This window comes from Pan paniscus, chromosome 20 (assembly GCF_029289425.2).
Source record: "Pan paniscus chromosome 20, NHGRI_mPanPan1-v2.0_pri, whole genome shotgun sequence".
Classification (NCBI taxonomy): domain Eukaryota; kingdom Metazoa; phylum Chordata; class Mammalia; order Primates; family Hominidae; genus Pan; species Pan paniscus.
In genome coordinates this window covers 40,002,217-40,028,895 of record NC_073269.2, presented here as the reverse complement: position 1 = coordinate 40,028,895, position 26,679 = coordinate 40,002,217, and the positions used below count along the sequence as shown (strand labels likewise).

The 26,679-nt window shown below is 44.6% G+C and overlaps 1 pseudogene; it reads left to right on the top strand.

The window, feature by feature from the left end:
* Positions 1–23,805: 23,805 nt before the first annotated feature.
* On the top strand, positions 23,806–25,634 carry LOC100983976 (small ribosomal subunit protein eS4-like; annotated as a pseudogene).
* Positions 25,635–26,679: the final 1,045 nt, after the last annotated feature.

Below are 26,679 nucleotides of genomic sequence, written 5' to 3'. Positions count from 1 at the left end.
GGATCTGAGTCAAGTCAAATAAAGATAGCCTATGACTGGAGTCTTTTAAGGAGCCAGAGATAGGTCAAATAACGAAAATTCTCTGAGAAGGGGACTTTGAAGGAGCTCCAATTCCATTTGCCCCCTCCAGTGACTGCCAGTGTGCTGGTTTTCACCATGATAGCAATCTGCTGGTTTTCAAGGTTACCGTGGAGTGAGGGCAGGGGGATGAGAATAGGGCAAATTAAATCACCACAAAACTCACTGTTCTCTCTGAGATTCAGCCATTTTTCTAAAATAAATATTCGGCAAGTCTCCACAGTCCTGAAAAAGTAGATTCTAAAAAATTTCACCCATGGGCCGGGCGCGGTGGCTCATGCCTGTGATCACAGCACTTTGGGAGGCCGAGGCGGGCGGATCACGAGGTCAGGAGATCGAGACCACGGTGAAACCCCATCTCTACTAAAAATACAAAAAAATTAGCCGGGCGGGGTGGCGGGCGCCTGTAGTCCCAGCTACTCGTGAGGCTGAGGCTGGAGAATGGCGTGAACCCGGGAGGCGGAGCTTGCAGAGAGCCGAGATCGCGCCACTGCACTCCAGCCTGGGCGACAGACCGAGACTCCGTCTAAAAAAAAAAATTTCACCCATGTTCTCACTGCTTCTATAGAGGAGAGGCTCTTTGAATGTTCTCACTCTGCCGTTTTCACTGATAACACCTTCTACCAATTCAGTGTGGAGGACAGAGAAACCTTATTCCCAGATAGGACCCCTTGCCCTCATTTATGTTGTAGTTGCCGTGTGCATTGTATCTACATACAATTTTAAAACCCCACCAGATGATGTTATAATTTTTGCTTCTAGCCACCACACATATTTTTTTGAAACTTAAAGGGAGAAAAATAACCTACTATATTTATCCAGATATTTTCCATTTATGTTGCTCTTCCTCATTCCTCAAGCTCCAAGTTACGCACTGGTTTGATTTCCCTTCTGCCAGAATTTATTTCAGCATTTCTTTGCAACAGGTTTGCTGGTGACAAATTCTCTTCATTTTCCTTCATCTGAGAATGTTTTTTTTTTTTTTTTTTTTTTTTTTTTTGAGACGGAGTCTCGCTCTGTCGCCCAGGCTGGAGTGCAGTGGCGCGATCTCGGCTCACTGCAAGCTCCGCCTCCCGGGTTCACACCATTCTCCTGCCTCAGCCTTCCGAGTAGCTGGGACTACAGGCGCCCGCCACTGCGCCCGGCTAATTTTTTGTATTTTTAGTAGAGACGGGGTTTCACCGTGTTAGCCAGGATGGTCTCGATCTCCTGACCTCGTGATCCACCCGCCTCGGCCTCCCAAAGTGCTGGGATTACAGGCGTTGAGTCACCGCGCCCGGCCGAGAATGTTTTTATTGTACCTTCATTAGTGAAGGGCATTTTATTTGGATATGAAATTCTATGTTAACAGTTCTTTTCTTTCAGGACTTTTTTTTTGAGACAAGAGTCTCACTCTGTTGCCCAGGCTGGAGTGCAATGGCACGATCTCAGCTCACTGCAACCTCTACCTCCTGAGTTCAAGCAATTCTCGTGCCTCAGCCTCCTGAGTAGCTGGGATTACAGGCATGCACCACCATGCCCGGCTAATTTATGTATTTTTAGTAGAGATGGGGTTTTGCCATGTTGCCCAGGCCAGTCTCAAACTACTGGCCTCAAGTGATCCGCCCACCTCGGCCTCCCAAAGTGCTGGGATTACAGGCGTGAGCCACTATCCCCGGCCTTTTTCAGCAGTTTAGAAATGTTTTTCCACTGCCCTCTGGCCTCTATGGTACCTGATGGGAAATTCACAATCATTCAATTCATTGTTCCCTTACTCTACTACTCAGGTTCTCCAGAGAAACAGAATCAATAGGATGCGCGTGTGTGTGTATGTGTATATATATGTGTGTGTGTACATGTGTGTGTATGTATATGTATATATTTGTATATGTGTGTGTGTATATATATATGTATATAGAAAGAGAGAGAGAGAGAAATTTATTTTAAGGAATTAGCTCACATGATTACAGAGGCTGACAAGTCCAAAAATTGCAGGGTTGGCCAGTAGCATGGAGACCCAGAGAAGAGTTAGTGCTGTAGTTCAGATCCAAAGATCATCAGGACAGTGACCCTAGAGCAAGCTTGTCCAATCCACAGCCCATGGGGCATGTGACCCAGGATGGCTTCGAATGAGGCCCAACACAAATTCATAAACTTTCTTAAAACATTATGAGTTTTTTTGTGATTTTTATTTTTGTCTCACCAGTTGTCATTAGCATCCGTGTATTTTATATGTGGCCCAAGACAATTGTTCTTCCAATGTGTCCCAGGGAAACCAAAAGATTGGACACCCCTGCCCTAGAGGGAGCTAACACTGCAATTCAAGTCAAGGCATCTGCTGCAGAATTCCTTCTTGCTTGGGGGAGGTCAGTATTTTTGTTCTATTTAGGCCTTCTACTGATTGGATGAGGCCCACTCACATTATGGAGGGCAATCTGCTTTGCTCGAAGTCCACTGATTTAAACGTCAATCTCACACAAAACACCTTCATAGAAACAACCAGAACAAAGTTTGACTAAACATCTGGACAGTGTGAGGCATCCTCAGCCAGTAGAAGACACCTGCAGTTTCTTGAAACTTAACGATTCTCTAACATAGTCATCTGTTTCCTCATGGCTAGCAAGGGAGAGAGTTCCAAGGGTGAGTCTGCTAGCAAGATGGAATCTTATTTAACGTAACATGGTACCATAGTATAATGCAACATGCTACTGGGAATGATGTCACATCACCTTTGTCCTGTTCTATTGGTTAAGGCAAGTTACGGATCCTGCCCATACTCAAGGGAAGGGGATTCTAAAAGTGCATTAATACTAGAATTTGAGGATTATAAAGGATGATCTTACAGTCTGTCTACCACAGTCTAATCCCCAGTGATTCACGTCTCTTCCTGTGGAGACAAACATTACTCCATCTTGGATGCTAATCCACCATGTTGATGTCTGATTGGCCCCAGTCCCATGAATGTCTCCTGATTTCTACCTTATTTACTGTCCCTGTTCCTTTCTTCCTCTCTCTCTCTCTTCCTTCCTTCTTTCCTTCCCTTCCTTCCCTTCCTTTCCTTTTTCTTTCTTCCTTCCTTCCTTCTTTCCTTCCTCCCTTCTTCCCTCCTTCCCTCTCTCCCTCTCTTCTTTCTTTTTCTTTCTCCTCCTTTCTTTCTTCTCTCTTTTTCTTTCCTGACAGAGTCTCACTCTATCACTCAGGCTGGAGTGCAGTGGCATGATCTTGGCTGACTGCAACCTCCACCTCCCTGGTTCATATGATTCTTTTGGCTCAGCCTCCTGAGTAGCTGGGATTACAGATGCCCGCCACCATGCCTAGCTAATTTTTGTATTTTTTTTCTTTCTTCTTCTTCTTTTTTTTTTTTTTTTTTTTTGGTAGAGATGGGGTTTCATCATTTTGCCCAGGCTGGTCTCGAACTTCTGACCTCAAGTGATCCACTCGCCTTGGCCTCCCAAAGTACTGGGATTACAGTCATGAGCCACTGCACCCAGCCTTTCCTTCCTTCATTTTCTAGTAACATGGTCCTCACTTCCTTCTGAGCCATCACCGGTAGCATTCTCCAAGTCCAGATTTCTATTAATGGCTTGTTTAAAGCAATTTATACTTTTTCTATGATGCTCATCACAATTCTTCCAGCCTCCACCCACTACCTTATTCCAAAGCCACTTCCACAGCAGCACCCTACTTCTCGATACCAATATCTTTATTAGTTATCTATTTCTGCTGTGCTATAAAGGATTCAGCAGGTTTAGGTAGTCTGATTCTTCCACATTCCAAAGAAAGGTTTGGTCCTTGCCTGGCTACTGGGAGACAACCTCTAATCTCCTGGAATCTCCTGTCTGTTAAGAGTGTCTTTGTTTACCTGCGGCCTTGGGCCATGTAAGATAGTTCATGTTAACAATGTGATTGATGGCGGGGGCCTTGTACTACCCAGTATGATCTCAATCTCTGGAGGTGCTGGAGACTAGAGTCAGCCATGCAGGCAGTCAGCCGTGCCTAGGTAACCAACCTTCAATAAAAGCCCTGGACAGAAAGGCTTCAGTGAGTTTCCCTGTTTGGTAATACTCTGTGGGAGCTGTCATTCATCATTGCTGGGAGCATTAAGTGCTGTCTACATGACTCCATGGTGAGAGAACAACTGGAAACTGATGCCTGGTCTCTCCTGACTCTTCCCTATGCATCTTTTTTCATTGATGATTTTAATCTGTATCTGCTCACTGTGATAAACTGTAACTGTGAGTGTAATGGCTCTGCTGAATTCTGCGAGTCCTTCTAGTGATCATTGAAGCTGAGAGTGGTGTTGGGAAATTCTTGAACACAGCTGCATAAAAAATTACCACAAACTTAGCAACTTAAAAGAAAACATGCATTTGTTATTTCACAAGAGTCTGGGCACAGATTAACTGGGTTCATTCCTTAGGGTCTCACAGGGCTGCCATCAAGGGATTGGCTTGACTGTGTTCTAATCTGGAGGCTCAGCTGGGGAAGAAGGTGCTTTCAAGCTCACTCAGGTTGGTGATAGAACTCATTTCCTCGTGGTTGTGGGACTTAGGGTCCTGGCTTCTTGGTGGCTTTCAGCTCTTAGAGATTGTCTTTAGCTTCTTGATAGATTGGCCTCCTATCCTGGCTGCTTATTTCTTCAGAACTATCTTGAGAGAGAGTGTTAGAGTGAGTTTGATAGCAAGATGGAGTCTTAATAGTATGTAAAGTAATCTTGGGAGTGACATCCTATTGATTTTGCTGTATACAGTTGGTTAGAAGCAAGTCACAGCTTTGCTCACACTCAAGCAAACTATGTCCTCCTTCAAGGGGAGGAGTTTATTCAAGGATGTGAATACTCATCTTAGAGTGTGTTTACCACACAACTTCCCTATAAAGGGAAAGAGAGAAATGGGGGCAGTAATGAGAAGGGAAAGAAAGGCCAAAACTTTTTTTTTTTTTTTTGGAGACAGGGAGTGGAGTGGAGTGATGTGGTGCAATCACAGCTCATTGCAGCCTCAAACTCCTGGGCTCAAGTGGTCCTCCCCCTTTAGCCTCCCGAGTAGCTGGGACTACAGGTGCACGCCACCATGTCCAGCTAATTTTTAATTTTTTTTTTTGGTAGAGACAGCAGTCTCATTATGTTGCTCAGATAAGTCTTCATGTCTTGGCCTCAGGTGATCCTCCTACCTTGGCCTCCCAAACTGCTGGGATTACAGGCATGAGCCACTGCACCTAGCCAAAACTTATTTTTTTTTTTAACGTGGGAAAAGTTTGTGCTGATAGGAATGATTCACTAGAGAGGAAATCATTGATAAAATCCTGTTTTATGGGTCAGCCATTACAGTCTTTTAAATATTAAATGCAATTAAAAATCTTATTTTGTCTCTCATATATCACAAAATACATAATTTATGGGCCCGACTTTCCCCAAATATAAAATGTAGATGTTGATCAGGAGCAGTGACTCATGCCTGTAATCCCAGCACTTTGGGAGGCCGAGGTGGGAGGATTGCTTGAGGCCAGGAGTTCCAGACCAGCATAGGCAACAAAGTGAGAACCTGTCTCTACAAAAAATAAAAAAAATTCAGCTGAGCATGGTGGTGCATGCCATAGTCCTAGCTACTGAGGAGGCTGAGGTGGGAGGACCACTTGAGTCCTGGGAATTCAAGTCTGCAGTGAGCTATCATTGTGCCACTGCACTCCCGGCTGAGTGACCGAGAGAGACCCTATCTCAAAATATAAAATAAAATAAAAATCATGCTCACTGAAAGGGTTTCAGATAGACTTGGTATTTTTGGCTTCACTACGATGCTATTTTATTTGTAATTCTGGGATAGGCTCTGGGCCTCAGAACACCCTACAGTGGATATTGTTATGAAGACACACATGAAGATGTCCTGTCGATTGTGTGGCAATGAGTTTGTCTGAGATGGTGACACTGACGCACATTTTTCTGTCTCCCGGAATACATGTTTCTCAATCCTTAGCTTTTGAGTGGTTTTGCCTACAGAAAGGCCCCGGCGCAGTGCCCCCTGCTGGTGAGTGGCAGCCAGGCGCGTGCGTCATGTCAGTGATGGACACAGTGGGTCCCTTTGCTGACACGGACCCCGGGGGTGATGCTGAGCCTGCCAGGTTATTTCAGATCAGGTCATTAAAGCAACAGAAGGTCGACTCGATGTAAAACGAGCAGCTCCCAGTATTCTCTACATTTTTTAGACATGCGATGATTTGCTATAGCTCACTTTGGCTGATAAAATATGAACACTTCACAAAATATTTGTATTTCAGCCTCTGTCTTCGTTCATTTAACAAGCCATTTTGCCCTAATTCCCAGGAGCTGTATTCTTCTTCCATTGGGAAACCTAACTTGAGCCTCGGCAGAGAAGATTTTAAACATGAAATAGGTTAGGAGTGTTAATTTAAAAAAAATCAGAAAGGCATTTAAAACAAAAAAGCCCCTTTCTCTTTCACTTCAGTGAAATGAATTAGCATTCATTTGTGCAGGTTTCTAAATGGTGATGAGCATCTTAAAGAAAATTAATTAAAACTAAGAACAAGATTAGTGTTTAGATTATTATTTTAACCTTGGCCTCTGGTGAAGGTAGTAGTTTTGTAATGAATAATTATCCCCTTAATTTTGTTCCCGTCTAACTGCTTTGTATATATCTGGGGTGGGTATGTCATGACAGTGACATTTTTGGTAGCCTTTAATTCAGGAATGCAGTCCACACACTTCAGGATTTTAGTGTCTTAGGTTCATGGGCAGGTGGCTTGTCTACTTCAGCATTTCCACGAGGCAGGAAGGAAACCAGGAGAATGTGTATCCTCAAACCCAAGTGAACCAGGCATACCCAGAAGGAGGAAGAGCTCTGTTGAGTGAGCTGTGAGAATCAACCATTGTGGAGGTCATGGTTAACTTGTTGGGAGCAGTTTCTGTGGAAGGATGGGACAAAAGTCTGATTAGGATGGGTTTACAAGAGAATGGGCTTTTCCAGGTGCCCATCAGTGGTGGGCTGGATAAAGAAAATGTGGTGGCTCACGCCTGTAATCCCAGCACTTTGGGAGGCCGAGTCGGGTGGATCACGAGGTCAGGAGATCGAGACCATCCTGGCTAACACGGTGAAACCCTGTCTCTACTAAAAATACAAAAAAAAAAAAAAAAAAAAAAATTAGCCGGGCTTAGCGGTGGGCGCCTGTAGTCCCAGCTACTTGGGAGGCTGAAGTGGGAGAATGGCGTGAACCTGGGAGGCGGAGCTTGCAGTGAGCTGGGATCATGCCACCGTACTCCAGCCTGCACGACAGAGGGAGACTCCGTCTCAAAACAAAAAACAAAAAACAAAAAACAAACAAACAAAAAAGAAAATGTGGTACATATACACCATGGAATACCATGCAGCATAAAAAAAAATGATGATATCATGCCCTTTGCAGCAACATGGAGGCAGCTGGAGGACATTATCCTAAGCCAACTGACAAAGAAAGAGAAAACCAAATACTGCCTGTTCTCACTTATAAGTGGGAGCTAAGCATTTGGTACACATGGACATAAAGATGGGAAAAATAGACAATGCAAACTAATAGAGAGGGGAGAGAGGTGGTGAGGCATGGGCTGAGAAACTACCTATTGGGTACCCTGCTTACTACATGGATGACGGGACCATTCATACCTCAAACTGTAGCATCATGGAAGACTTGTAACAAAACTGCACGTGCACCCCTTGATTCTAAAATAAAAGCCTTGCTTATTTCTTTCTCTTTCCCACTTCTTCCGTTTCTTTCTCTTCCCGAACAAATCCTTTTAAAAGTCATTAGGTGGGACCAAGCAAGGTGGACATCCATACAGAGCAGCAGGGAAGCCCTACCATCCCAAAGCAGGTGAGGAGGGTATCCACATGGGAGGGGTGAGGATGGCCTAGCCTGGGGTGTCAGAGATAGCCAGGGTGAGGTTTGGTGGCTGATGCAGAGCATTGGAACCTGAGTCGGATAAGAAGGCCTCCCTGCTGAAGGCCGGCCCAGCTTGGAGCATCGGAGCATTGGAGTGTGGAAAGCATTTGTGTAGGATGACAGCCCAGTGTGGGGTGTCTGATCATGAGTGGGGTAAAGAGGTGCTCCGCATAAGAGGGCAGCCCTATGTGAGGCATCAGACATCTCCCAGGTGAGAGCATCCATGCAGCGGGTATCAGAATTCAAGCAAGAGGTCGGGCTCTGTGGCTCACGCCTGTAATCCCAGCACTTTGGGTGGCTGAGGCGGGTGGATCACTTGAGGTCAGGAGTTCATGACCAGCCTGGCCAACATGGTGAAACCCCGTCTTTACTAAAAATACAAAAATTAGCTGGGAGTGGTGGTGGGCACCTGGAGTCCTAGCTACTCGGGAGGCCAAAGTGGGAGAATCACTTGAGCCTGGGAGGCAGAGGTTGCAGTGAGCCAAGATTGTGCCACTGCATTCCAGCCTGGGTGACAGAGTGAGAATCTACTTCAAAAAAAAAAAAAAAAATTCAAGCAAGGTGAGGCAGGCATCCACCTAGGAGCGCTGCCTAGCATGGGGTGTTGGAGTTCTACCATGGTGGGTGGCCTGGTATGCGGGTGGGGGTGTTAGATCCTGGACAGAGTGAATATGGGGGTGGAAGTGCCACCTGGTATGGTGTGTCAAAATATGAGTGGCAGAAGGATGGCTGGGGGCTGGGCATGGGCATGGTGGCTTCCACCTGTAATCCCCACATTTTGGGAGGCCAAGGGGAAAGGATTGCTTGAGGCCAGGAGTTCAAGAGCAGCCTGTGCAACATAGCTACATTTTTTTTTTTTAAATTAGCCAGGTAGTTGTGCACACCTGTAGTCCTGGCTACTCGGGAGGCTGAGGTGGGAGGATCGCTTGAGTCCAGGAGTGCGAGGCTGCCGTGAGCTGTGATTGTGCCACTGCACTTCAACCTGGGCAACAGAGCAGACCCCTGTCTCTTCAAAAAATCTTGTTTAAAAAGAAGGATGACTGGGCTAGGAGAGTACAAGATGAACCTGAGGAACCTAGAACATCATATTCCAGAAGGTAAGTGTGCGATCCAAGAAGGATGGAGACAAATAAAAAGACACAGAAGCTGTCTTGAAATGGTTTCCATCGGCCCAAACTGGGACAATTGAAGCGTTAGATTAATGAGAATAATGGACTGAAAAAGATAGAAATCCATGGATCACGTTGGTTAAATGAATAAGTGAATGAATGAATGAAATTATTCACTTATGAATTATTCATTCATTCACAAATGAATGAATGAATTATGAAAATACTCAATAATTATAAAGAGAAAAAGTCTCCTTACAGTACAGAAGTCCAGAAGCCCTCCCCCCGCCCCATCCCTTAATCAAGTGACCAAACTGAACATCATCAGCAAAGGGGCAAACCGAAATTATGTATTACTTAATAAGATGCAATGAAAACTGAAATTATGTATTACTTAATAAGATGCAATGAAAACTGAAATTATGTATTACTTAATAAGATGCAATGAAATAACTGTATGCCAAGGATGCATTACCTGAGTCTAAAAAGCCAAACCCAAATTGATGGACAGCCTACAGTTTAACTTGCCTGTAATCTTTTTTTTTTTTTTTGAGATGGGGTCTTGCTCTGTTGTCTAGGCTGGAGTGCAGGGGTGCAATCTCAGCTCACTGCAGCCTCAACTGCCTGGGCTCCAGTGATTCTCCCATCTCAGCCTCCTGAGTAACTGGGACCGAAGGTGCATGCCACCACACCCAGCTAATTTTTTTTTTTTTTTTGAGACAGAGTCTTGCTCTGTCACCCAGGCTGGAGTGCAATGGCACAATCTCAGCTCACTGCAACCTCCGCCTCCCGGGTTAAAGAGATCTTCCTGCCTCAGCCTCCCGAGTAGCTGGGATTACGGGCGTGCGCCAACATGCCCAGCTAATTTTTTGTAGTTTTAGTAGAGACTGGGTTTCACCATGTTGGCCAGGCTGGTCCCGAACTCCTGACCTCAGGTGATCCACCCACCTCGGCCTCCCAAAGTGTTGGGATTATAGGCGTGAGCCACCGTACCCAACCTAATTTTTTGTTATTACTGGTAGAGACGAGGTCTTGCTATGTTGCCCAGGCCGATTTTGAATTCCTGGGCTCAAGGGATCCTCCCTCCTTGGCTTTGCCTGTAATCTTCATGGATGTCAAAGGAAGACTAAGGAACCAATCCAAGTTGCAAGAGGCTAAAGAGACATGACAACCTGGTACAACAGGTAATTCTGAAGTTATTTGTTACAAGGGATATTATTGGACAAAGCTTGAATGAGGTCTAAGGATTTAATGGGAATAATATATCAGTGTTAATTTTCTGTCTTTGATATTTGTCCTGTGGTTTTATATGAGAATAACCTTTTTTGTAGGAACTGTACAGTAAAGTATTCAAGTGTGATGAAACATTATACTGACTCTTTTTTTTCCTTCTTTCTTTCTTTTTTTTTTTTAAAGACAGAGTCTTGCTCTGTCACTCAGGCTGGAGTGCAGTGGTGCAATCATGGCTCACTGCAGCCTTGACCTCCTGGGCTCAAGCAATCCTCCCTCCTCAGCCTTCCGAGTAGCTGGGACTACAGGTGCGTGCCACCATGCCTGGCTCATTTTTGTGTTTTTTTGTGGAGATAGGGTTTCACCATGTTGCCCAGCCTGGTCTTGAACTCCTGGGCTCAAGTTATCCACCTGCCTTGGCCTCCCAAAGTGCTGGGATTACAGGCATACCCCACCGCACCTGGCCATAATCAGATGTGTGTGTGTGTGTGTGTGTGAAGATCACTGTGACTGCTTTGTGGGGACTGCATTTCGTAGAAGCGGAGAGACCAAGTAAAGAGGCTGTTTCATGAATCCAGGTGAGAGAAGAGGAGCTTATGTCAGGGTATTAACAATGGCACCGAAGAGAAGTCCATGGACTTGACCTATATTTGTTGACAATAGAATTGATAGAACGTGTGGATGGATTAAACATTTGGTGCTGGGGGAGGCTGGAGGTAAAATCAAGACAATACGAGAAAAATCAAGGTTATGCTCAGGTGTGGTTAAAGTAGTAGCAGGGAATGCAGGAGACTGTGCTATCATGGAATGTGAGTGAGAAGTCAGCCAAGACGAAGAGAAGAGCTTCTGCTGGATTTAGCAACATGGTGCCCATAGGTGATCTTAGCAGAACGATGTGGATGGGTTGTGGGAACAGAATCCTTCTGACCATGCATTGAGTAGTGAATGAAGGCTGAGAGGTGAAGACATGGAGACGTGGTGATGAGAATCTTTGGAGAAGCATGTCAGTGAAGGGAGAGAGAGCGAGGACTCTTGCTAGAGAGGGACGGGAGGGCTAGAGTTCACTAAGGCAAGTAGGTATTCTGACGGGAAAAACCACAGACTTCTTGGTCAAGGACCCCGTGTGGGCAGCCTCAGTAGGAACATTGTGGCTCGATGATGAGTAAGGATAGATTTGTACCATGGCTCCATGGAGCCCCCAGTTGAAGACATGGTTTGAGGGCAAAGGTGGACCCTGCCTCTGAATTAAACTATTTCTGACACCCAAAGGAATGGGGGATCCTAATAGACATTAAGGTCTCAAAGAAAAGAGGAAATGGTACGTCTTGCTACCTGAGTGTAGGCACTGAAATTTGGATCTGTTACACTACTGTGGTATTCCCAAAGGTATTCTTCTGTGATTTCTGCTGCCCGGACTCCTCCCTCACCCTCATCCCCTCCTACTTCCTGTCATTCAAGACTCAGCTCACTGGCCCAACCTCTGGGGCAAGAACACCCCTCTATCTTCTGATGGCCCCTGGGTGACCACCTCTGCCCTACTGAAGGTTGGGTTGTAATACTGCTCACCCATCTCTCCTTCTCTCTACGCCTCTTAACAAATGTGATACCTGGAAACAGAGCACCTGATAACAAATGTGATACCTGGAAACAGAGCACCTGAGAGGCAGTTGATCCTAGCAGTTAGGAGGGAGCCCAGGTTCTGGAGTTGTCTTTGAGCACCACCATTTACTAGCTGTGTGTTTGAAACTGCCTTTGCAAAAATGATAACAGTGAGAAAATTATGACAGTGAAAGAGATCTGATCTAACCAACCCCTATCTTGCCTTCAGCCTCCAAACTGCCCTTAGGCAATTCCTGGGCTTGGGTCAAGCGAACTTTGGGAGAAATTTAGTTTATAGTTTAATAGCAATAGCCCTTCCCCAAAACTAAACTACCTCTGTAAAGCCCACCAGGTTAGGAGGATGAGAGGAATCCGAGATCAGCTGAGGTGTAGACATAAACGATGACCAGCCATTATTCCAGAGGTCGCAAGATAGCAACTTTCCCAATTACTCCTGCAGATAACATCACTGTTGTAGAACCTAAGACTGGCTTTTTGAGATTTTTGCACTTCTGACCTGGACCAGCCAACCAGCCCCACCCAGTAGCAGACTCAGTACACATTTTCCACACCCCTCTAATTGCATCCCCAGCCAATCAGCAGTGCCCTTTCCCTTGCCTGCCAAAGTTGAAAAACCCTACCCTCTGAATTTTCAGGTAGGCTGGTTTGAGTAATAATAAAACTCGGGACTCCCATTCAGCCAGCGCTGCATGAATTAAATTGTTTCTCTATAGCAATTCCCCTGTTTGATAAATCAGCTCTATCTGGGCAGCAGGCAAGATGAACCCGCTGGGTGGTTACACGTCCTTAGCATACTGCCTAACATCTCTGTGCTTTCTTCTTCATCTGTAAAGTGGGGATATTAAAAGTACCTACCTCATAACACTGTTGCGAGTGTCAGGGGCGTTTGAACCAGAGCAACTCCATCTTGAATAGCGGCTGAGTAAAATGAGTCTGAGACCTACCAGGGTGCATTCCCAGACAGTTAAGGCATTCTAAGTCACGGGATGAGATAGGAGGTTGGCACAAAATACAAGTCTTAAAGACCTTGCTGATAAAACAGGTTACAGTAAAGAAGCCAACCAAAACCAAGATGGTGATGAGAGTGACATCTGGTCGTCTTCACTGCTGCGCTACCTCCAGCGCCATGTCAGTTTACAAATGCCATGGCAACGTCAGGAAGTTACCCTATATGGTCTAAAAAGGGAAGGCATGAATAATCCACCCTTTATTTAGCATATAATCAAGAAATAACCATAAAAACGGGCAACCAGCAGCCCTCGGGGCTGCTCTGTCTCTAGAGTAGCCATTCTTTATTCCTTTACTTTCTTAATAAACTTGCTTTCACTTTACTCTATGGACTCGCCCTGAATTCTTTCTTAGGCAAGATCTGAGAACCCTCTCTTGAGGTCTGGATTGGGACCCCTTTCTGGTAATATGAGGATTAAATGAGATAACCCCTGTAAAGTGGTAACCACGCCAGGCAGATTGTAAGCACTCAATAAATATTGCTATCATTAGGACATAGATGATCCTGACACATTGCTGTTGAAAGAATAAATGAGCAAATGAAAGAATAAAGCAGGTTGTAAAAATACCCAGAACATGTGTCAGCCTGGCTTTCAGTGTCTCTTCTGCCAGGCCTACCTGGTGCATTGCACAAATTCTCAGAGCCGGTGTTCTGCCCCTGTGCATGGAGGGATATTATGAGGACAGAGGAGGCGTGGTTTCCTGGGGGTGCCTGGTACCCCCATCTGGCAGAGCCATCTAGGCAGTTTCATAAATGTGTACATGCCTGGGCCCTGTCCTTGGTGTGTCGGTCCCCAAGGTCTGGCCATGGCCCCAACACACATATTTCTATAAAGCCTTGGGTGGCATGTTTTCCTGGTTAGAGCTGGCTGTTTGACCATGTAGCTAAGGCTCTTTCTACCTCTGAAGCCCTTCAATTCTGTGATTGCCTGTCTTAATTCACTCCTGGTTTCTGAATGTAATGGTGAAACATCTGAAACTACTCTTTGCAATCAAAGCTTTAGGAAGGAGTAACTAGATGGCGTTGTATTTAATCATGAAGAAATTATATTTTCTTACAAAACGATTTTCTTAAATCATGTATCTGGGTTCCATATGTGTACATTACAGTGAAGGGATGTTTTAAAACTTTTGATTTACATGGATGAGGATTCCACCCTGCCCCAAGGCTCATAGAACAGTTTGGTGATTTTCTTCCCAGTGGGGTGGTAACTGTCATTGAGAGACACAGTCCCATGGGTGGTGGGGGTCTGGCTGGGAGGATGTGCTTGGCTCAGGGTAAAGTGCCTGTGTGACTGAACACCCCTTAGCCAACTCCATCAGGCTGCCCTGAGGCAGGAGGCTGGGGTACCTTGTTCACACATCAAAGGGAGCACATATTTTTGTGGGTGAAAATGAATATAGTATTATTGGTTGTGTGTGTGTGTGTGTGTGTGTATGTGTGTGAGACAGGGTCTTGCTCTGTTGCCCAGGCTGGAGTACAATGGCACAATCACAGCTCACTGCAGCCTCAACCTCTCCGGGCTCAAGTGATCCTCTTAGTCCCCTAAGTACCTAGGACTATAGGAGCATGCTATCATGTCCGGCTAATTTTTTGGTATTTTGTGGAGATAATGTTTCACCCTGTTGCTCAAGCTCAAACTCCTGGTCACAAGCAATCTGCCCATTTTGGCTTCCCAAAGTGCTTGGGATTATAGGCGTGAGCCTCGTGCCCGGCCTGAATATAGCACTATTGTTTTTTACAGTCATAAAAGTAGCTCAGGGGTAAAGATGGTAGATTCAACATGTGTTTACTTTTGGTCCTTCCTGAAACCCAACCAAAGCAAGAGTAAAAGGATCTTTTAAAAAGAAAAATCCATTAGAACAAAAAGGACAAGAAAGAAGAAAAATAGTGACAACATTTTGGAAGCTAGAAAGCACTTGAGTGAGAGGTAGCTGACTTGGCAGACACAAGAAAGCTGTATTCCAAGCTGCTGGGAGAAAAGCCATAAAGCATCCCAATTTATTTGACAAAATCCCCAAAAGACTTAGGAATAGGCAGACTGAAGTTGAAGGTGGGTCTAAAAATAGGAAAATTATGTGAAAGCCTGTCTAAGGGCCAGTTAGAGCCCCAGACCCTCAGCCTGCCTCTGCACTCCTGGAGGCCTGCCCCCGTTCTGTATCAGCAGAGGGCAGCAATTTTATTATCAGGGAGATGACCACTGAGAGCCTTGTTCACCCAGGACTTGGTTCATGATCTCTCTGCACATCTAGCCTTGCAACCACCTTGGAGGACTTTGGGGAAGCACATGTACAATCTGTCTAGCACCTTGACCTTGAAGTTCCATTGACCTTGTCCCTTACTTACATTAGCCAATGGACCTGTCCCTTACCTACTTCAGCCAATGCACCTTAGCCCGGTCATCACTGGGACCTGCTGACTTATTCGGACATTGCATCCTGCATGCATCCTCATGCCCTTCTGGTGAAGTTGCCCCTCCCAGTATCATTCCTTGATTGCATCCTCCAGGCCATTGACTGCCCTGCTTTCTCCTCATCTTTCAGTCCCCTCCTTTCCTTCCCATACCCTCCACCCTCAAATTCCTTGGAACTAGAAGGGGCTAATGTTTGACTTTCTACTTTGTATTCTGAATTGTATCTTCCTAACTTGCAGCCTCGTGGCCAAGCCTTCATGATGGAGCAGATGTAAGAGGGAGAAAGTGAGAGAGGAAGAGAAAGAGAGTAGGGACTGAGGCCAGGTGCTGTGGCTTGCACCTGTAATCCCAGCACTTTGGGAGGCCAAGACAGGTGGATCACTTGAGGTCAGGAGTTTGAGAGCAGCCTAGCCATCATGGCAAAACCCTGTCTCTACTATAATTACAAAAATTAGCCTGGTGCATTCCACTGCATTCCAGCATTCTAGCCTGGGTGACAGAGAGAGAATCTGTCCCCACTCCCAAAAAAAAAAAAAAAAAAAAAAAAAAGGAGGGACTCATTGCTTATAAGAATGCACCATCCTGGCCAGCGGTGGCATGTCTATAGTCTCAGCTATGTGGAAGGATTGCTTGAGCAGCATTCAGCCTGGTCAACATAGCAAGACCCCATAAGAATACCCTATCCTCTCCTCCTTTGTTCCTGTTGCTCTTTCTGACTCTCTTTCACCCATACCCCAGCCCTGCCTCCTGTATCCTCTCCAGCCTCTCCTTTATGTCTGTGACTTCCTCACTTTTTTTTTTTTTTTTTTTTGAGACAGAGTCTCGGTCTGTCGCCCAGGTTGGAGTGCAGTGGTGTGATCTCGGCTCTCTGCAAGCTCGGCCTCCCGGGTTCAGGCCATTCTCCTGCCTCAGCCTCCCGCGTGGCTGGGACTACAGGCACCAGCCACCACCCCCGGCTAATTTTTTGTATTTTTTAGTAGAGACGGAGTTTCACTGTGTTAGCCAGGATGGTCTGGATCTCCTGACCTCGTGATCCGCCCTCCTCGGCCTCCCAAAGTGCTGGGATTACAGGCGTGAGCCACCGCGCCCGGCGACTTCCCCACTTTTTGATGCACTTCACCATTCAATTTCCTAGTGAAATTGAGACCCTCTTTTCCTATCGCATTCCAGGTCACACACACTTATCTTACATGTTTCTGGAAGCAATACTTATTATTTGGATGTTCTCTTACATCTTCTATTGTGTTCTGTGGTATTCTATTTCCTATTTATTCCATTTAAAAAATTTTTTTTTTTTTTTGAGACAGAGTCTCACTCTGTCGCTCTGTCGCCCAGGCTGGACTGCAGTGGCAGTGATCTCGGCTCACTGCAAGCTCCGCCTCCCAGGTTCTTGCCATTCTCCTGCCTCAGCCTCCCGAGTAGCTGGGACTACAGGCGCCCGCCACCATGCCCGGCTAATTTTTTGTATTTTTGGTAGAGACGGGGTTTCACCGTGTTAGCCAGGATGGTCGCGATCTTCTGACCTCGTGATCCACCCACCTCGGCCTCCCAAAGTGCTGGGATTACAGGCGTGAGCCACCGCACCCGGCTATATGTACTTTTAATTATATGCAAATTAAGGGGTGGATTATGCAGAAATTCCTAGAAATAGGGTGGTAACTTCTGAGTCAGTGGGCTGTTGCCATGGACAGGGGCGGTAACTCCCGAGTGTTGCCCTGACAATGATAAACTGACATGGCGCACTGGTGGGTGTGTCTTACGGAAAGGTGCTTCTGCACACAGCCCTGTTTTAGCTGGTCTTCCATTTGGTTAGATGTCTGAGCCCCGCCTCCTGAGTCCAGTCCTGCCTCCTGTGTCACTCCCAGGCCTGGCGTTTGTTCTCCCGGTGATCTTTGGCAGCCTCTCCTCCCTCAAGGCAGCCAGGCCCCACCCTTCACCTTCTCTCTGGGTGATCTCCCGCACCTGCTCCTATGCGTTCCGCTGCCTGAGTAGTAGCATCCCTATCCACATCTCCGAGCCTGATCGCTCTCTCCGACGGCCCCTGGAGGGGTCTGATTCCCGGCCCTGCTTTGTGGCCACGTAGGAACATACTCCCAGCTTTCTGGCTGAACACCCATGGGCTCCATCGCCTTCCTCGCACACTCACCAGCCCCGGGTGTTTTTGTTCCTGTTACTCCCCAGGATCTGTGCCCCCAGAATGTTTTCCTCTGTCAGGAGAAAGTCAGGAAACAGTCTTCCCTCTCCACTCCCCACCCCCATTTTATGATCTTTGCTCTTTTGGCAACATTGAGCTGTTCCTGAACATGTTTCCTGTTCTTTTCTTATGTGTCTGATGCCATTTCCCAAATCTCATTCTAATTCTCCCTGGAGGGCGGCCTTCATTACTGCTGTTGATGAGCGCTGGAAGGGGGTGTTGATGTGTGCGGTCCCCTCATTTCTGTGCCACACTCTTAAAGTGAGCACCGTTAGTGGGTGATCACACAGCTGCTCAAGGCCACAGGCTGTTTCTTAACCGCGTTACTCTTCTCAGGGGATTTCTGTGTTTATTCCTTGCTTGTTCTCTACAGTTTTCTTTCTGATCTGAGACGTCCAACACATTAAGGTTCTTAGAAGCCTAGATAGTATTAGGTCTTACATGAAGTAATCATATTCTTTCAAGTATACAAAGTCTATTTAAATACTGTAAACACAAGATATCAGAAAGCTGAGAAAGGATTCTATTTGTTTACATTCATTAAATTAATCAATTTTCCCTTGCTCAAAAACAGACTCTTACATTCTGTTAATTTTTATGAATCTCAAAATGGAAAAAGCCCCTAGAGATAATCTAGCAGGATTCCTTCATTGGAGCAGGGGCGTCCCAGGGTGGCTAAGTGTCTTGTGTTTGGACACACGACTCATTCCCAGCAGAGTTATGACTAAGGCTGTGTCTTTCTTTTTCTTTTTCTTTCTTTCTTTCCTTTTTTTTTTTTTGAGGTGGAGTCTCTGTCTGTTGCCCAGGCTGGAGTGCAGTAGTGTGATCTCAGCTCACTACAATCTCTACAGTTCAAGCAATTCTCCTGCCTCAGCCTCCTGAGTAGCTGGGAGTACAGGCTCACGCCACCACGCCCAGCTAATTTTTGTATTTTAAGAAGAGATGGGATTTCACCATGTTGGCCAGGTTAGTCTCGAACTCCTGACCCAGGTGATCTGCCTGTCTCGGCCTCCCCAAATGCTGGGATTACAGGTATGAGTCACTGAGCCCGGCCAAGGCCTGTGTCTTTCAATGCCGGGCTTTTCCTACCATGCCTCTGATCTGTGTGTCCACCATGTCTTTCCCCCATTCCTGTAAATATCTAAGCATACATGGACATCCACATTCTCCTTTAATTATCATTTTGGGAGATGGGGAATCATCTTGCTCAGTGATACTTTTGGTAAAATGATCTTGGAACTAATGCATTTTAACTTGGTGATCTTTATCCTTGTAAAACCAATTCTTTAACTGAATTTTTGTTTCAAGTTATTTCACATTAAAGGATTGTGTATATTTTCTTTTATTTAACATATTCTTAACAAATACAATACAGATGATCTTTGAACATTTTTGTGTTTATTGCTATGAATGAAGGAGAGAATTTGCTTATTAAAATCCCAACTCCTTTGGGAGTCTCAGTCCCTATCTACAGAATCTGTCCAGATTAGAGTGTGCTCCAGAATCTTTTGAAATAAGGAAAGCAGTTACATTTGAATCTGTAGTATCAGTTTTTTTTTTTACAGTTTACCTTCTTTGATACCTTTTTTTGAGAATGCAATTAGCTTGGGTATCTTGAATTTCATGTAAACTTCGGATAAATGGGTGTGAGTATTTTACACCCATAGTGCCAACTGGTTGGCTTTGGCAGCTTTTCTTTCGGAAGGTTGATATTCTAGACCAGGGGCCAGCAAGCCTTTTCTGTAAGGCTAGGTAGACTTTGGGGGCCATATGGTCTCTCACTCAGCTCTCCTGTAGTAATGGGGAAGCAGTGTCAATAAAAAACTTTATTAAATTGATTTTAATGATCTAATTGGCTTTTACTATCAATTCACGAATTGGGCAGCATCCCATTTAAAAATAGAAAGGTGCTGCATTAGGTGTGGCAGGACAATTTATTTTTGTAAAGTAGCTTGAGCAGGAACAAGGGAACAGCTTAATACAAAAAAGAAGACAGGGGCCAGGCATAGTGGCTCACACCTGTAATCCCAGCACTTTGGGAGGCCGAGCTGGGTGGATCACTTGAGGTCAGGAGTTTGAGACCAATCTGGCTAACATGGCGAAACCCTGTCTCTACTAAAAACAAAAAAATTAGCTGGATGTGATGGCGTGAGCCTGTAGTCCCAGTTACTCGGGAGGCCGAAGCAGGAGAACCGCTTGAACCCAGGAGGCGGAGGTTGCAGTGAGTGGAGATCGCACCATTGCACTCCAGCCTGGGTGACAGAGCAAGATTCTGTTTCAAAAAAAAAAAAAGACAGGGTTACTTTTTTTTTTTTTGAGGCGGAATCTCGCTCTGTCACCCAGGCTGGAGTGCAGTGGTGCGATCTCAGCTCACTGCAAGCTCTGCCTCCCGGGTTCATGCCATTCTCCTGCCTCAGCCTCCTGAGTAGCTGGGAATACAGGCGCTTGCCACCACGCCCAGCTAATATTTTGTATTTTTAATAGAGACGAGGTTTCACTGTGTTAGCCAGGATGGTCTCAATCTCCTGACCTTGTTCTGCCTGTCTTGGCCTCCCAAAGTGCTGGGATTATAGGCGTGAGCCACCGCACCCGGCCAAGACAGGGTTACTTTAAGTTTACTTTCCTTGTAAGGATTAAAGCAGAGTTAAAGGGCAGAGTTAACTGCCCTTTCTGATTGGTTGCTGCAAATCTCCCGTTCTTCAGGGAAAACTGGTCTGTTTGGGAATTATTCTGCTTCCTTAAAGTTTCAGTTTGATGATGTGGCACTCAGCACAAGTGACTCCATTTTGGTTTGGTCTGGCTGGGGCCTCTGTTGGGGTTCAGTCCAAAACAATGCCTCTCTTAGGTCTTATTTAATGGCAGTCACAGAATACTGAAAATGAATAGACATGGTAGTTAAAGAAAAACTATATTCAAGAAAAAAGCAACATGAAGGCCACACTTTGCTGATTGATGGTGTACACTGTTGCGTATTTTTCCTAGCACTGGTGGCAGTCTCTGCCAGCATTTTTTTTTTTCCCACCAAGCCTAGGATCAGAATAGCAATTGCAGTTGCATTCCCACTTCTGTGCCTCTTCTGAAGTTGGTCTCCCTGCTGGAAATGCCGTCTCCTCTCTTTCCCATCTGTCCAAATGTTATCTAGAAAGCCCTCCCATTCAGTTCAGTGCTTTCTCCCTTCCTGAACTCTGCTGGCATGCTCATTTGTGGGCTGGTATTATCTGTGTCTTCATGTGTTTATGGTTTCTTCCCAAGCTCCCAGAGCACCTGGTGCAGAGCACCATGCTTTGCATTCGGTGAGAGCTCAGGAGTGGCCGTGAGCACCCAATACCAGCCCAGCGCCTCCACGGACCTGGAAGGTACCACGCTTTGCATGAGGCAATGGGACACATCCTTGGCCAAATTAGCAAGAACAGTAGTTATTTTTGTTTAATGGCTGTAATTTCTCAGATAGGAGTCAGGGTCTCTTGTGGAAAGGGGAATGTTAGAAACCATGGGAAGTTTAGGGAGGAAAGAAGACAGCATTAAAGAGAAGCACAAAGTGTTACGGCAGACATGTCATTCAGCCTTAAGAGCAAGAATGGCCAAGAAACATTTTAAGTGCTGGAAATAAAGACACCACTTTAGCTGTGGGACCTGAGTAAGCTGCTTAATGTTGTTTAACTTACCCAATTTCCTCATCTGGACAATGGAGATAGTAATTGTACCTACCTCATAGGGTTGATAGGGGCATTAAATGAGTTAAACACATCAAGGACATAGAGCTCTGTCCAGTACCCAGTAAGTACTTGACATTTAGAGCCTGGCATGAGCCTCCTGACCCCAAGCCCAGTGATGACTTGGAGCAATGATCAACCAAGCCAAAGACCCCAGACTGTCAATTGAAGGATGAAATTAACACCTTAAATGTGCAGTTACCAAAAGATAACTGTATTAGTCCTTTTTCACGCTGCTGTTAAAGGCATACCTGAGACTGGATAATTTATAAAGAAAATTTATAAAGTCTATAGGACTTTATGTGCTCTTTGTTGTATGTGTAATGAATGAAAATCTAGTGTCAGACTCTGTACGTATATACCTTCACTTCTTGCAGAAAGTGATTAATCACTTCATTAGTCAGGGTTCTCTAGAGGGACAGAACTAATAGGATAGATGTGTATATAATGGGGAGTTTATTAAGGAGTATTGACTCACATGATCACAAAATGAGGTCCCACAATAGGCTGTCTGCAAGCTGAGGAGCAAGGAAGCCAGTCCAAGTCCCAAAACCTCGAAAGTAGGGAAGCCGACAGTGCAGCCTTCAATCTGTGGTCGATGGTCCAAGAGACTAGAAGCTGAAGGACTTGGAGTCTGATGTTCAAGGGCAGGAAGCATCCAGCATGGGAGAAAGATGGAGGCCAGAAGACTCAGCCAGTCTAGTCTTTCCATGTTCTTCCACCTGCTTTTTATTCTGGCCATGCTGGCAGCTGATTAGATTGTGCCCACCCAGATAGGGGGTGTGTCTGCCTTTCCCAGTCCACTGACAAAAATGTTCATCTCCTCTGGCAACACCCTCATAGACACACCCAGGAACAATACTTTGCATCTTTCAATCCAATCAAGTTGACTCTCAATATTGACCGTCACAATCACATTGTAATGAAAGGTAGAACATCTGATTAAAATATTTGCTTTCTCTATTATAAGAACTTCACTGGGTCCTATATTGGGCACTGCCTGTGTACTCAACTCTTCTTTTAGACATTGCTGCAGCAGTGACCAGTACTGCACAGGTGAAACCTGTCAGTACCTCCCTGCAGCCTCCTGATTCCTGCCTTGGAACCTCTGATGCTGGGACATAGCATTCCCATGTGTCCCCATTCAGCACTCACACATGCGCAACCTGGAAATGTAGGGGAGGTAATACCCCTAGGGAAACCCTTAACTCATGGAGGCTGATGGGTAAACGCCACCCCTTTCTTCCCTGTGGTGGTGGTGACGTGGTTCCAAGACACATTTCATCAAGCTCCTTGGGTGGTCCCATAGGATTGAGCCACATGCATCTGAGGTGGTGGCCAACCTGCCTGCACATCTGCCAGCTGTGATCATAGATGAACACCTGCCACAGGCCGTGCATTCATGTGAACCTGGATCAAGATGGGTCCCTTCTGAATTTCTCTTATATCCCTAGTGCCAAGAATTCTTTCTTTCTTATCCAGTGGAAATGTCCCTTGTGTCACAGGTTGAGTCTTCTCTGTCGCAAGAAGTAGTCTTCTCTAGGGTAAGTCCTCCCAGCTTGGATTATAAATATTTATAGAGGAACTTTGGGTTTGGAGATGAGAGGGGCCTTTCTTTTTCAAGAAAACTCAGCCTTCAGGGCGTTGGTCTTGTCGTGGCCTCCCAAAAGGCCAGTTTGTGAGATGGAAAGCTGAATAGGGATCCATCTGTTCTTGGCTGTGACTGATTCCTTGCCTGGTACTCCGAATCTCAGCTTTACCTATTTGGTGGAATATGACTACAAGGGAATAAAAATTGTATCTTTCTAATATTAAAAATATTATCCTCATTACACAGGCAATGGAGTTAAGGCATAAAGGAAAGATAAATGTGAGCCTCTCACAGGGACACTGAAGCAAATCTAGAAATTAAATGCATGAAAAAACATATATTGAGTTTTTTATAAAATTGTCAGAACAGTTTTTAGATACCTATTATAATACCTGGGGATTTTAGGTTCACTCCAACTTCTTGTGTTGATACCATAAATGCATAAATTTATGGTACTATAAATTTTGTCATTGGGTGAACATCATAGAGCATACTTACACTAACCTAGGTGGTACAGCCTACTACATACCTAGGCTATATGGTTTAGTCTATTCTCCTAGGCTACAAATCTGTACAGGCTGTTACTGCACTGAACACTGTAAGCAATTGTAACACAATGCTAAGTGTTCATCCTGTTATCTGGTGTTCTTATTAGCTGTTTGCATGATCATATTAAATTAAAAATAAAAATAAGGAATTCTGGGAAGATGGTGGCAGAGCTTTCTACTTTTTACAAATTTGTAAATAAAATAGAGCACTAGTGGCCAACCAAAAACACATGGATGACATTTACAACAAAACTAATTACAAGGTATTCCCAGAAACCTCAAAACAAAAATGGCAAAGACAAACCAACAACAGCCACAAGACCTTTAGAGTATCAGTGTCTATGTGGAAGAATGCAGAGGGAACTAATGGGGTATTTGACAGACTAGAGAATAGGAGCATCCTCAAAGAGCAAACAGGTGTTAACTGGAAAGTGCAGTGGACCAATCTGGGAACAGTCACTGAAATCGGGAGAGGTTTTGTCCTCTCTTATCATGGACGAGCACAGGCTGCCTGGGGTAAGGTCTCAAGGGCCTGGAGGAGACTCCCATGGACGCTCTGAAATTGTACCTTTCAGGATAGGCTCCCACACTGAGAAGCAACTGCTGGGAATAGAAATTGAATTGAGCAGAGCAGCGTCAATAAAGATGAAGGAAGGAGAAGGTCCAGATGAAAAAGCTGGAGGGGCACAGAGCCAGCACATCTCAAAAAGCAAACCTCCAAATTTTGGAGGAGACAGCATAAGTGAAGTGGGGGTTCTGTGAAATTAGAAAAGCTACCTGGAGGCACTCCTTCTTCTAAAATTTCAGGAAAATTAATTTTACATAAAAATGAGCAAGCAATGGAGGTCAAATCCCATACCAAGTTATTATTTTTAAAAAGAGATTAAAGAGCAGAATAACATTTTTTCAGACAGAGAAAATACATAGAAAGACAAGCTCGCAAACCAAATCAACACTGTAATCTTCTCATTCGAAAGAAGGTAAAAGACACTGAGAAAATTATATAAGACATGCAAGAACAACATAAGTCAGAATTAGACCAGCAGGAAAGCTTATGGAACTGAGAAAAACCCCTAAAAATAGAAGAAAAAAATTCAGAAATAAAGACTAAACTAGGAGGAATATACATGCAAATAGAACAACAGATAATGTCTTTAAAATAGTTGAAAGGAGAAAAATATGAAAAATAAAGGAGGAAAGAGATGAAATTCTAGAAGAAGTTGCAAATGTTTTGCAGATAGGCAAAGAAGATCCAACACCTACGTAATAAGAGTCCCTGAAGAAGAAAACCAAGGCAAGGATAGAAAACAAACACTGAAAACTATACTTTCAGAAAAGTTTCCTGACGTGAAAAATATTTGGAATTTCATGTTGAAAGAGCTCACCATGCTCTTTCCATGCCTAATACAGTCATGGCTCGTGGTCTTTGGAAGCATCTGAAGCGGGTAGCAGCTCCACAGCATTGGATGCTGGATGAATTGACTAGTGTGTTTGCTCCTTGTCCAACCACCAGTCCCCACAAGCTGAGAGAGTGTCTCTCCTAATATTTTCCTAAGGAACAGACTTAAGTATGCCCTCATAGGAGACAAAGTAAAGATTTGCATTCAGCCATTCATTAAGATGGATGGCAAGGTCCAAATTGATATAACCTACCCTGCTGGATTCATGGATGTCATCAGCATTCACAAGATGGGAGAGAATTTCTGTCTCATCTGTGGCATCAATGGTCGCTTTGCTGTACATTGTATTACACTGGAGGAGGCCAAGTACAAGTTGTGCAAAGTAAGAAAAATCTTTGTGGGCACAAAAGGAATCCCTCACCTGGTTCCACGATGCTCACACCATCCACTACCCTGATTCCCTCGTCAAGGTGAATGACACTGTTTAGATTGATTTGGAGACTGGCAAGATCACTGATTTCATCAAGTTTGACACTGGTAACCTGTGTATGGTGATTGGAGATACTAACCTGGGAAGAATTGGTGTGATCACCAACAGAAAGAAGCACTGTGGATCTTTTTATGTGGTTCATGTGAAAGATGCCAATGGCAACAGATTTGCCACTTGGCTTTCCAACATTTTTGTTACTGGCAAGGGCAACAAACCATGGATTTCTCTTCCCCGAGGAAAGGGTATCTGCCTCACCATTGCTGAAGGGAGAGACAAGAGACTGGTGGTGGGTGAAATGGTGGGTGAAACAGTGGGTAAAACAGAGCAATGGTGAAGTGGTCTCTGGGTAACATGCTAGATCTTTGCATGTAATTAAAAATAACATGGAATGATTAATGAAAAAAAGAGAAAGAGCTCACCATGTACTTGAGAATATCGATCCCGGAATGGATAACTCAAAATGATCAACACTTAGACATATTCTAGTCAAATAATTGAACTAGAAAGAAAAAAAAATCATTTGCTTATTGCAGCAAGATGAGCAAGTGACTTAGAAGAGAAAGTCAATTAAATTATTTTCAGATTTTTTCACAGCAATATTTTATGCCAGAAAAAAATGGAGAAATATGTTTAAGATACTCAAGGAAATAAAATGGGAGGCAAAGATGTCATATCCAGGAAAACTGATTTTTAAGTACAAAGATTACTATTATCAATCTGCAGGAACTCAGAAAATAGTGCTTCCGTGAACCTTTCTTGAGGAATCTACAAGAAAAAAAAATCTTCAGACAACCCAAAAGACTAGATAGACAACAGAATCAGTTACTTATAGATCTTGGACTAAATGAGAGGAAAAAAGAAAGAGTATGGCTTGTAATGGCTGTATGTTGGCTATATGTTCTGACACTGTAACCTTAGCACAGCTTTAAAAAAATAGGGGGAGACAGGAGCAGTCATATGCAAAAACATTTTTAACTGTTTTCAGTTAAAGCCTTTTAAAAAAATTAATCATGCCATGTTATTTTTAATTATGTATAAAGATCTAACATGTCACCCAGAGACCATTTCACCCACTGCTCTGGCCACAGTCTCATCTCTCCCTTTAGCAATGGTTTGAATGGCGGACACCCTTTCCTCGGGGAAGAGAAATCCATGGTTTGCTGCCCTTGCCAATAAAAAAATGTTGGAAAGCTGGGTGGCAAAGCTGTTGCTGTTGGCATCTTTCATGTGAACCACCCAGGGTGCCTCTTTCTGTCGGTGATAACACCAGTTCTTCCCAGGTTAGCACCCCCTTAAGGTTGGAGGTGGCTGTATTAATATCATTGAACTGTTGCATCCAAGAAAATTATGAGATATTCTAACTATATTATCTTTTGTGT